This window comes from Lynx rufus, unplaced genomic scaffold (genome assembly GCF_022079265.1).
Source record: "Lynx rufus isolate CCGP_SWC_20201006 ecotype Redwood Valley unplaced genomic scaffold, mLynRuf1.p SCAF_1, whole genome shotgun sequence".
In the NCBI taxonomy this organism is placed as follows: domain Eukaryota; kingdom Metazoa; phylum Chordata; class Mammalia; order Carnivora; family Felidae; genus Lynx; species Lynx rufus.
In genome coordinates, this window is record NW_025814823.1 from 95,431,021 (window position 1) to 95,443,697 (window position 12,677).

A 12,677-nucleotide genomic window follows, 5' to 3' on the forward strand; every position below is an offset into this window, starting at 1 on the left:
TGGACCCTATTCCCATAGTTTCAGAGGCTGTATTTTTATGTCTGTGCCACAGCTGTGCTAAGGCTTACAATCAGAATTTAGCAACACGCTGACTCGCCAAAGGGATTTTACAGTAGACACCGACTTGTAAGCACTGTGCCCTCTGGTAAAATTAAATACTACACGGATGCTTAGCATTCCCAGGCTCCTGCCGTAGGGCCTCGCACTTCAGTCTGTGTGAAGGGCAGAGAAGCCTGGAAAGTTTTGGAGGCCCTGAGCACTTCTGTGAAGATGAAAGGCACCATTGCTAACATTATTCATGAAAAAATATGAAAGGTCATCGATCTCTCTTAAGGCTCATTTGGCGCACTTTTAATGAGTGATGGATGAACTGCGAAGGGATCGTTGCGAAGGGGCTGTGCCCTGTGCAGGTTTGGATGAGTGCCATCGCTCCGAAACAGATCCACATATTTTCCCCATCTTTCCCCATCACGGCTTTTCCCACTGATGGTCTTCAGACCCTCTCCTTTCCTTTTTTTTTCTTGGCATTTAGGAAATTTTATTTCTCTCCAGACCCCTTGTTCATGTTCCCTTGTATGTGACCTCTGTTTGAATAACCTTTTAAGTGGTTTAGCTGTCCATCCTCCCCCACGTTTCATACCCACTTTCCTTCATTCTCGAAGCCTTCCCCTCTTTGATGCCCGCACTCGGTTCTACTGAAGGCCACTTCACTCAGCCACACCTCTTGGTGTGTTCTACGTGTCCAAATAATCTCGATCTACTTTCTTTGCTGGCTTACCCTCTGCTTTCAGAGGAGCAGAGATGGGCAAGATCAGCGTCTTGCCCAGGACAGTCAAGAATACTGCAAGGTCAAGTCCTCATAGAGGGAGGAGAATCTTCTTCTTTTTTAAATGTGTATTTACTTAATTTTGAGAGAGAGAGAGAGAGTACAAATGGGAGAGGGACTGAGAGAGAGGGAGAGAGTCCCAAGCGGGGTCTGCGCTGATAGCTCAAACTCATGGGCCATGAGATCATGACCTGAATGAAAATCAAAAGTTGGGCAGTTAACTGACCCAGGCACCCAGGCACCCTGAGGGAGGAGAATCTAAAAGCAGAGAAGCTGTCTGCTGTCTGCTGGTGGTACTTTGGCCCAAAGCATCAGCTGGGACAAAGAATGGAGAAAGGGCAAGACTGTGAGTGGCATCAAAGGGGATCAAACCATTGAGACTAAAAGAGAGGAATTGGGAATTGGATATGCATTCAGAATAGATGACATTTAAGAAAGAGCCTGGTTCATATCGAGCTGCCAGTGAGGTTAGACTTGAGAGCCAACGTAGTCTCATGGATAAAATGCAGGCATGCAGTCTGTAGTCATTACGGGTCCTCAAGAGGGTTACATAATTCAGGCAATCGGCTAATTGCTGAATTAGAATGACTCCCCTGTTCCTGGTGGGCAGGATCCATAAGGTCTTATGAGACGCCTATAAAGCAAATGGGGCCCAGCCTCCAAATCTCTGGTTTCCCTGCCGTGGCTCAAATTCTTACACGGGTGGTGGGGGTGCCAATACCGTGAGACCAAGGTAAACAGGGCTCAGCTGTTGGCACCTGGCAGACTTTACCTCCTAGGAGTTAAATCCGGAGGCTGCGAAACCAACCAAAGGAAGCCAAACTCACCAGGAGAAAGGAATCATGGAAATAGTGAGATTAGAAATTTCCAGAAGTCATTTGGAATTCCTTTTTTTTTTTCCCTTTTTGACTATGTATATTCTTTTGGTCTTTTTTTAACGTTTATTTATTTTTGAGACAGAGAGAGAGCATGAACGGGGGAGGGTCAGAGAGAGGGAGACACAGAATCTGAAGCAGGCTCCAGGCTCTGAGCTGTCAGCACAGAGCCTGATGCGGGGCTCGAACTCACGGACCGCGCGAGATCATGACCTGAGCCGAAGTCGGCCGCTTAACCGACTGAGCCACCCAGGTGCCCCTCTTTTGGTCTTTTTTAAAAAAAAAAATTGTTTATTCATTTTTGAGAGAGAGAGAGAGAGTGCATGAGCTGGGGAAGGGGCAGAGAGAGAGAGGGAAACACAGAATCCAAAGCAGGCTTCATGCTCTGAGCTGTCAGCACAGAGCCCGAGGTGGGGCTTGAACCCACAAACCCTGACCTGAGCCGCAGTCGGATGCTTAACCGACTCAACCGCCCAGGCACCCCTTCTTTTTCTCTTTTCAGTGGAAAAAAGCCCACTGATTGCCCTCATCGCTTTCCTAGCTAATTGCATTGACTGTGACTGTGCACACACATGTATACATTCTTGTGAGTACTGTCATTTTTGTGTGGGCGGGCATTCTTTTGCGGGCATCACATGTGCGGGGCTGTGCATGTTGCAGTGACGGAACAGCTGCTTTTCAAAGCTTCCTGTTTCGTTCAGTCACACTGGTGACAGCTTTCTGTGATCCTCCTTAGAGAAGTATTTGACCCTGCCTCCCTCTCCTTCCAGGGTCCCTAAACCGCGATGTTTTTTCTGGTTGCGGGCCACGTTCGTTTTCTGGAAGCTCAGGAGGGGTCTAGACCTTCCTCTTGCAAAAGTCAGAAATGAATACATGGCACAGCAGGGCACCATGGGCACGAGGTTGCCCCAACCCAAAGAAAAGTGCAACACGGGAGAAGTGTGTTTTGGGGTGTGGTCCGGCTACATCCATTCTCTTCACTGTCTTCATGTTCCTCATCAGTGTCCTGTCCTTCCTCTTCCTCTCTTGTTTGTGCTCCCACACATACATGCCCCTCTTCCCAGTTGAGTACTCGGGAGGATTTCTTTCTTTCTTTCTTTCTTGAGTACTCGGGAGGATTCCTTCCTTCCTTCCTTCCTTCCTTCCTTCCTTTCTTCTTCCTTCCTTCCTTCCTTCCTTTCTTCCTTTCTTTCTTTCCTTTTTTTTTTTTTTTTTTTTTTTAGGAGGCTCGATGCCCAGCAGGACTTGAACTCACGACCTGAGATCAAGAACTGAGCTGAGGGGCGCCTGGGTGGCTCAGTCGGTCAAGCGTCCGACTCTTGATTTTGGTGCAAGTCGTGATCTCACAGATCGTGAGTTCGAGCCCCGGGTCGTGCTCTGTGCTGACAGCACAGAGCCTGCTAGGGATTCCCTTTCTCCCTCTCTCTCTGCCCCTCTCCTGCACACTCTCCTTCAAAATAAATAAATAAACATGAAAAAAATTTTTAAAAAAAGCAACGAGCTAAGGTCAATAGATGCTTAACCGATTGAGCCACTCAGGTGCCCCTGGAGCCTTCATTTCTGCTAGCTAGTCCTAGGTCGCGCTGTAAGGTAGGAACTTCCTGCGTAACGTGTGGATAGATCCAAACAGATGGGTTAGGGACAGACAGATGACACTTTACCCTTTCCAGGTACTATATTTACATAACTGGAGATACAATGTCATAATCAAAGGCTGGTGCAAGTATGGATTGATAAAAAAACTCTAGGGCACCTGGGTGGCCGTCCGTTAAGCATCCCACCCTTGATCTCGGCTCAGGTCACCATCTCACGGTTTGTGAGTTCGAGCCTAGCGTCGGGCTCTGTGCTGATGGTGCAGAGGTGGCTTGGGATTCTGTCTCTCCTTCTCTCTGCCTCTCCCCCACTTGTGCTCCCTCTCTCTCTCTCTGAAAATAAATAAACCTAAGAAAAAATTAAGAGGAAATGTGCTGCCATAGCGTACTGGGGTCGGAGACAGCAGACATCTGAGGCAGACAGCCTTTCCGGGGCTGGTGATATACCCCTACAAAACCTCACTGGTCCATGACTGAAGTGAGCTGAGCCGACTTGCCTGCTCCAGGATGAGAGCACACTGCTCTGAACTCTATGGGACCTACTGCCCTCGCCCGTGAATCCGCACGGATGCTCAGAAACCTGCCGCGGTAGCTCCTTGCCGTATAAATCGATAAAGGAAGATCACGGAAGTGTATCGTGTCCACCGAGGAGTTCAGCTTCCTTTCTGGGAGAGCCGTTCTAGGTTGTGATCATAATGGGATATTAACTTGCTTTATGGTGTATGCCGGGATATTTTTCATTCTCCTTGCCAGAGGAGGCAGCTGTCTTTACCAATAAATCTTGCAAAGTTTGCCACTTTTGAGGAGTCATCTGGTTCAAAGCAGAAGAGTTCTTATAACCTCGGGAAAAAAAACATTCAAAATCTCTGCTCTCTCTTCAATATCCTCAGAGCCAGACATGCTAAAACCGTATTTAGTATTCCACGCCTCACGTTCTGGCAGGAAAAATGTCCCTCCTAAGAGCTAACTTGAATCTTTTTTGCCACGATTTAAGCTGTTTTCTGAGAGGCTAAAGCGCGAGTCTGAGAAATTGAAATCATTTCTACAGACCGAGGGAGGCCAATATGTCTACAGAGACTGGTTAGCAGGATACAAAGTGTCCTTAGAACCCTTCTGGCCGCGACATCTTTCTATCTGGACCACTTCCCCCTTGTGATCCTTTGGGATTCTGGATCTTTCCATCAATGACTTCTGAAGGGACAGGCAGAGAGTAAAGACAGTATTCCCTCTGACTTTTCTGGCCACTGTAGATTTGAGGATATATTAAAAAAATTTTTTTAATGTTTATTTTTGATTGAGAGAGAGACAGAGCATGAGTGGGGGAGGAGCAGAGAGAGAGGGAGACACGGAATCCGAAGCAGGCTCCAGGCTCTGAGCAGTCAGCACAGAGCCAGACGCGGGGCTTGAACCCACAGTGAGATCATGACCAGAGCCGCAGTTGGACGCTTAACCGACTGAACCACCCAGGCGCCCCTTTGAGGATGTATTTTAGAAGAAAAGAAGGCAATGAAGATACTCCTGAGAGGACCCTAGCGTGACAGGGCCAGCCTGGGAGCCTTCCTCCCCTGCAGAAGGAGAGAGCCTCACTCAGTGACCACAAGGTCTGCTCAGCTTGGCCACTGTCCAAGGGTCCCCAGCCTCCCCGTTAACCTCTGCGTGGCTTTTTTGCACCTGCTTTCTCTCCACTGGATTCCTCAGTGGGCACTGGGCGCAGCGGCTCAGATTTTAGGCCTGCGTGGAGGAGGCAGTCCGCCACTGAGCGCCCGGGGCAGCCAGAGCTCATTAGCTTTTAAGAGCAGACCTCCACCAGACAGGCAGGAGTCTAAAGCGTAAATAGAGGTGCTGGCCCTGGAATTTTTTTTTTTTTAAAGGCCCCGGAGGGGTCTGTTCACCGGTGTTTGAATTGCTATAGAAAAGCTCTGTGAAACTCCAAATTAAACCAAGCTGACCCCTTTCACAGCCCAAGTTATTTACAGTTCACGGGTCTTTGGAGGGTTCTAGTTTGAATGCAGTTGAAAACAGGTCCCGGGGTTGGCAAAGGTGGCCTACTGTGGGGCTATTTGCATCACACTACCTTGCTTTCCTTTGGTGTGGGAGAATGCTGGGAGACGGAAGCCAAAGATGTGGTCTCCTTGTAAACAGGCCTTTGCTTTTTGCTGTGTTTTTGTTGTTTTTGTTGTTGTTTTTCAGCAAAGCAAAGGCGCCGGTAGGAACACCTAAGAAAGAGCCAACTCCTAGAAAGCAAACAGCCGAGTTCTCCCTCTAATTAAATGCATTCCTCGGAATAACAACTAAGGGGTAGGAAGGAAACCCGGGAGCCCCCCCCATCCCCCGCCGCAACTGGTTCCCCCTGCAGCCTTAACAATCGGACCAGTCAAGAAGACTGGCGCTGATTATAGCGCCCAGTTTCCCATTTTGCTCCGTGCTGGGAGAGTAATTAAGTTGAATAGCTTTCAGAGCCTGAGATCTGGTCTGTGTCAGACTCCAATCCACTGCTGGTTCAGGTCGGTGCATCAGTGCCCTGAACTCACGCTCCCGCTCATACTGGGTGAAAAGCTCCGTGAGGGTTTGTACCAAGGGAAAGAGCTGCATGGGGGAGATCCTGAACTACTCCCCCAACACCCCCCTCCCTCCATCCTCATTTCCTGTGAGAATGCGAGTCTTCACCCCCCACCCCCACCCCATTGGTAAGGTCAGGGGCTGCTGATACTTAAAAGCAACTTTTGGTGACTTATCACGTAAAGGAGGGGGGCTGGCCAAGAGATAAACCTGAATTGATTCACAATCACTGGAAAGCAGATTTCATGATAATACTGACGAAGTTGCCCTGTAGGGTCAGGGAAGTTTGGAGTAGAGGGCCAGATAACTTCCTACCTACAAATAAAATAAGGCGCTCATATCCTTCACTGGTTTTCTCCTTTATACACAATGCCCTTCGAAGCCCATCCCTGCCTCCCTTGTAGGTAGGAAAGTAAAGCAGGTGTTGTAGGGGCTGAGGGCAGGCTGCCCCAAGATAGATAGCATGAAGATTATTTTGAGCTAAAGCAATCGAGACCCTGTAGGCTCAAGGGAAACCTCAACCCCTCCCTTAACTACAGAGAAGCATCTAGATTGGGGCTCTTTCCCAGCATAAAGGTCGTGATCAGCGATAAATTTTATCTGAGTGTCCCAGCTATCAGGCAGGACAAACATCTAATTACCCTGACATCCACTCTTCTTACTCTCCTATGAAGTGCATTCGCTCCCTGTGAAGTCTCGGACCCCCACCCCGTTCTCCTTAGTTCAGGGTGACGTGTACCTCATTTTGCCTGGCAGTCTTTGGCGGTTCCGTGTTGGTGTGGATTCCCTGTTACTCATGCAGTTAAGTTTGATTTTCTCCTGTTAATCTGTCTCAAGTCAATTCCATTCTTAGTCTAGTTCGAAGGACCGCCAGAAGGGGACAGGAATTCCTGCCCCCTGATAGTATGGTGGTGGGTAACGATGGGAGGTGGGTGTGTGTGCAGGGCGTGATGGAAGTGGATAGGAGCCCAAGAAAGTGGCAGAAGAGAGAGGAAACCATAAACTGAGTCTTGAAGTTGTTTACACCTTCCTCGGAAAATATGACAGACACCTGTGAAAAAGACATGAGAACACATTCATTCCGAAGAATGTGTCACCAGTACTTGGTACGTGGTAAGCACTGAGACAATATTGAAGTGAGAGAATGATAGAGGGTAGATACAAGATGGATGGGTGGCTTGAAAGCCAAGTCCTTCAGGAGAAGAGATGGTCATCCCTGAGGGATTTGGCTGGAGGTGGAGTTAATCGTCCATCTTCCACTGGGAAGCAAACCATGGGCCAGTTTTCTTAGCGCTACAGCCAAATTTGAACAACTTAGGGGTTATGTCAATCGATTAGGTAGTGGATGGTGACTAAGCCCCTTTATTCCAACGCATTAAAATCAGCATAGGGAATATAGGCAGTGGTATCGTAATAGCATTGTGATGGTGACAGATGGTGACTATGCTTGAGGTGAGCGAAGCATAGTGTGTAGAGTTGTGACATCACTATGTTGTACACCTGAAACTAATGAAATATTCGTGGATGTTGGGTTAACTAATGTAACTAACGTAGTTAGTTATACTATATCCAGTATACTGATGCTATATAATATATACAGTATCCTAATGCTAGTATACTATATACAAATATACACTATATATATGTATACAGTATACTAGTATGTTGTAACTATACTTCAATACAAAAAAATACTCTTTTAAGCTCCAAGCAAAGATAAGTTGGTGCATATGATAATTATAAATGAATGAATTATAAAATGTGGAAATTAAAAAAAATATTAGTGTTTATTATTTTTAAGAGAGAGAGAGAGAGAGAGAGAAAACAAGTGGGCAGGGGCTAAGAAAAAGGGAGACACAGAATCCGAAGCAGGTTCCAGGCTCCGAGCTGTCAGCACAGAGCCCGACACAGGGCTTGAACTCAGAGACCGCGAGATAATGACCTGAGCCGAAGTCGGACACTTAACCGACTGAGCCACCCAGGTGCCCCAGATGTGGAAATTTTAGAGTATCACTTTTACATTGTCTCAGGACAGACACAAGGAGAACATGGCGGCTTGGCAGCCAAGAAAGTAATGACCAAGAGGATGGGAATGGAACGCTAAGGGTGGGAGAACAAAATCATTCTATCTTGCGTGTTTAACATCGAGACTGGAGATATCCAAATGGGAATCAACAGTTTTCCTGGACCTGTAGTCAATCTTTGAAGATCCAGGTCACATGTTGTTCTCTCTGGGAAACCTTCCCAACATGTAATTATTCCTTTCTCTGTAATTCCCCAGAGCTTCAGACTGCATTGCAATGATTTGCCTTCTTTTGCAAGAGCAAGAAACCAGCCCATGTTAGCAGTCAACAAGTGTTTGTTCCTTACTGGACGGGAACTATGCTGGCGTCCTTCAAACGAACTGTCTTATGTGATCTTTGCAACAACCCTTTTATTCTCATTGCGTGTTTGAGAACCTCAGGCTAAGAGAGCATGCGATACGTGTGGTAAGTGGCAAGGGCAAGCTTAAAAACCAGAATTTTCCCAACAGGTTTATTGCTGTTTACTCCATGGCAACCCTATTCTCTAGCCCAGTTCTTTTTTTAGTTTTTTTAAAAAATTTTTTAATGTTTATTTTTTGAGAGAGAGAGAGAGAGAGAGACAGGGTGCAAGCGGTGAAGGGATAGAGGGAGAACGAGACACAGAATCTGAAACAGGCTCCAGGCTCTGAGCTGTCAGCACAGAGCCCGAAATGGGGCTCGAACTCACAAACCATGAGATCATGACCTGAGCTGAAGTCGGACGCTTAACTGACTGAGCTACCCCAGTGCCCCTCTAGTGCAGTTCCTTATAACCGGATCCTTTATAAAAGGATCTTTATAAAAGGATCATCATGTGAGCCATAGATGAAATTTAAAAATTTTTCTTAGCTGCATTAAAAAATGAAAAAAAAAACAGATGAGATTAAATGCTTATGATAATATTTTTATTTCATTTTATTCTTAATTTTTTTTTAATTTTATTTTTTAAAAAAAAATTTTTTTTTTCAACGTTTATTTATTTTCGGGACAGAGAGAGACAGAGCATGAACGGGGGAGGGGCAGAGAGAGAGGGAGACACAGAATCGGAAACAGGCTCCAGGCTCTGAGCCATCAGCCCAGAGCCCGACGCGGGGCTTGAACTCACGGACCGCGAGGTCGTGACCTGGCTGAAGTCGGACGCTTAACCGACTGCACCACCCAGGCGCCCCATTTTTTTTTTTTTATTTTAGAGAGAACGTGTGAGTTGGGCAAAGGGACGGGGTAGGGGGGCGGTAGTAAGAGAGAGAGAAAGATGATTCCAAGCAGGCTCCATGCTGAATGCAGAGCCTGACATGGAGCCTGATGTGGGGCTCGATCCTATGACCCTGGGATCATGACCTTAGCTGAAATCAAGAGTCAGACGCTCAATCGACTGAGCCGTACATTTTTATTTTAGAATAGCTTTAGATTTACAGAAAAGTTGTGGCTGTAGTAGACAGATTCCTGTGTACCCTATGCCTAATTTTCCTAGTATGGTATGTCTGTCATAATGAATAAGCCCATAATGATTCGTTATTTTTAACATCCATGCTTTACACAGATTTCCTTTCTTTTTACCTAATGCCTTTTTTTCTGCTCCAGGACCCCACCTAGGACATCCACCCTGTCTTTTTAGCTTCTTTTCACTGTGATGGTTTCTGAGACTTTTTGCTTTGATGATTTTGACAGTTTGGAGGGTATTGGTCAGTATTTTGGAGAAGGTCCCTGAACTGGACTGAACATGTCTAATGTTTTTCTCATGATTATACAGGGGTTGTGATGTTGTGATTTATAGTAAGAAATGCATGTTTGGCCTTCATCCCCAGCTTTGGTGCAGAGCCCCTAAAACTCTTAGAATTTCCTAAGTGAAGACAGCCAGAAAGGTGTCTTGATATTCTTTAAAAGCAAAAAGCAAAAACCAAAAACCTTTCAACCACACCTGAGTTTATGTTAGTGAGGTGACTTTTGGTAAGTACCTAAGGATGGGGGCCGGTTGCCAGGGGAACCAGTCATGTGATTGAAGGTTTGGACCTTTCAGTACCCCACCCCTCCCCACCTCTGAGGGAGGAGGGAGGCGCTGGAGGTTGAACCAGCTGCTAATGTCCAATGACTTCATCATGCCTATATAACGAGTCTCCATAAAAACCCAAAAGGATGTGATTCAGAGAGCTTTGGTGATGGTGAACCAGATCAGCTCCGTGTGCAGACCCTCAGACTCCCTAGGGGGACAGAAACATCTGGCTCTTCATTCCCATCCATTAATATACTTTGTAATAAGCTGGTAATCTAGTATGTACACTATTTCTCTGAGTTCTATGAGCCACTCCACCGAATCAATAGAACCTGAGAAGGGGGTCTATAGTTGTTGGTCCAAAGCACAGGTGACAGCGAGGATGTGAGATTGGTGTCTGACGTGGGGCAGGGGAGCGGTCAGTCCTGGAGGACCTCACTCTGTGGGATCTGATGCTATCTCCAGGTAAATTGTATGAGAATTGAATTAATTGTTTGGTGTTAATGTTGACAAACACACATACCGTAGAGGTTAGGGATGTCTGGGAGGAAGACCACTGAAGTATGTTGCCAATGTCATCACTTCATATCAAGGGTACACGCTCTCAACAGGACTCACTGCAGAGGTTAACCTTGATCACCTGAGGTGGTGTTTTTCGCGTATCTCCACTGCCAAGTTACTCCCCAGTCCTTTCCGTATTGTACCTCTTGGAAGGAAGACTTAAGGGGTAGGATAGTTATGTTCGACTTCCTTGACAGGAGAGCATCTCCATAAATCATTTGGAATTCTGTGTGGGAGATTTACCTATTCTCCTTCATTTATGTATTTACTGAAGATAAATAAAACCATCATTTATTTAGATCAGTATAGACTCATGCCTGATAAAAATAACGTGGATATATATTTTGTTTAACCCTATAGATCAAGGCTCTTACCATTTCAAATAGGTTCCATTTAAAACATCGTTTATGAGATGTTTTTATTTTTGTTTTCAGAGAATGTCTTCAAAACCTGACACGTAATCTACACATACCACATCTTAATTGGTATCTTAAACTTGCATCAGGAGTGCTTGGTGTGTATTTAGATTTTGCAGGATCTGCCATTGAAAAAAGTAAGTTCACACGCGCGGGTAAGTTTAATCCGTACTTAAAAGTGTTTCCGGTAATAGAAGCGGTTCCTAAAAAGTCATTTTCCTTTAATATTTGCATCCATTTGACAAATTGGCTTATTGTTTTTAGAACTGATCTGACATAGTTTTAAAACTGAGTTGAGTGAATTCACCAACTCTTGTGTCAACTCAGTATTACTGCCATCAAATTCGAAGTGGTATTGTGTAAAATGAAAAGCCCCTTTAATTTTATTAAAATTAACATAGCATTATTCATGTTTTTCTTTTAGTGTTGGCAGCAATTTATATAAAAGCATTTGTTGCAATTAAAATCTTTGACATATTGGGGCGCCTGGGTGCCTCAATGGGTTGAACGCCCGAGGTCAGCTCAGGTCACGACCTCACCGTTTGCGAGTTTGAGCCCTATGTCGCGCTCACTGCTGTCAGCACAGAGCCTGCTTCATATCCTCTGTTGCCCCTTCTCTCTGCCCCTCCCCCGCTCATTCATTTTCTCTCTCTCAAAAAGAAATAAAAACATTGAAAAAACATTAAAAAATAAAATCTTTGACATATTGATTCATACTAGAAATAATGGCAAAATAATTGTTATTGAATTTTATCAAGGAAAGTTTCTATTTCAACATACATTCCCAGACGGTATTGCTAGGCCACAAATAAGTTTTTACTTTCCTGGGAGCATCAAATGTAACTTATTCATATGCAGTGTCACATCAGTGAGAAACCATAAATCACACCGTCATTTTTTTGTGACACGAATCATACTGCCACTTTTTCTGTCTTTGGTTATTGAACATTTGGCAAGCATTTCTTTTAAGAAAATCTTGAGCTAGAGTTTACAGTAAATTTTTTTAAAACCCTTCTGCAGTTCAACCGGCAAGCATTTGCAAAGGATACAAGATCATTAAATTGTCTTCTCTTAAGAGTTTCATAAATGGATGATTTTTCATAGCACTTGGTTTGTACACAATGATTTTGACACCTCTATCCGTGACAATTTTCATAGAGCCTGCCTCCGAAAACTGATCGCAGATACCATCAATATGTATCATACATATTGTATAAAACAAGAGAGAAAACATCACTCTTTTGCTTTAAAATTCCAATAAATCCAGATTTTTTGGGGCCTAATATGGCTACAGCAATGTCTGTCATAATAGGGGCTGTTTTTCCCATATCTAGCTAAAATTCTTTGATTTAGCAGATTGAAAAATACTGATGCTGTGAATTTGATTTTTAAGGCTGGGAATTGACATTTCTGTGTAATTTTGGAAGTCCATGGAAACAAAAGGTAAGTAACGTATTCATCAGGCAGTGACTTTATCACACAACTCAACTAAAACTAACAAAAAATATTTGCAATGTTCCCAATTTTTTATGTTTAAATTTTTATTAATTTTTGAGAGACAGAGAGAGAGTGGGGGAGTGGGCAGAGAGAGAGGGAGACAGAGGATCCAAAGCGGGCTCCACACTGACAGTAGCAGCCCGATGGGGGGCTCGAACACATGAACTGCACAACCATGACCTGAATGGAAGTCAGACGCTCAACGGACTGAGCCACCCAGGTGCCCCTTCAAATTTTTAATCAATTAGTGTTTAATATCTTAAGATCTTGGATTTTATATGCAGTCATTTGGTGGATT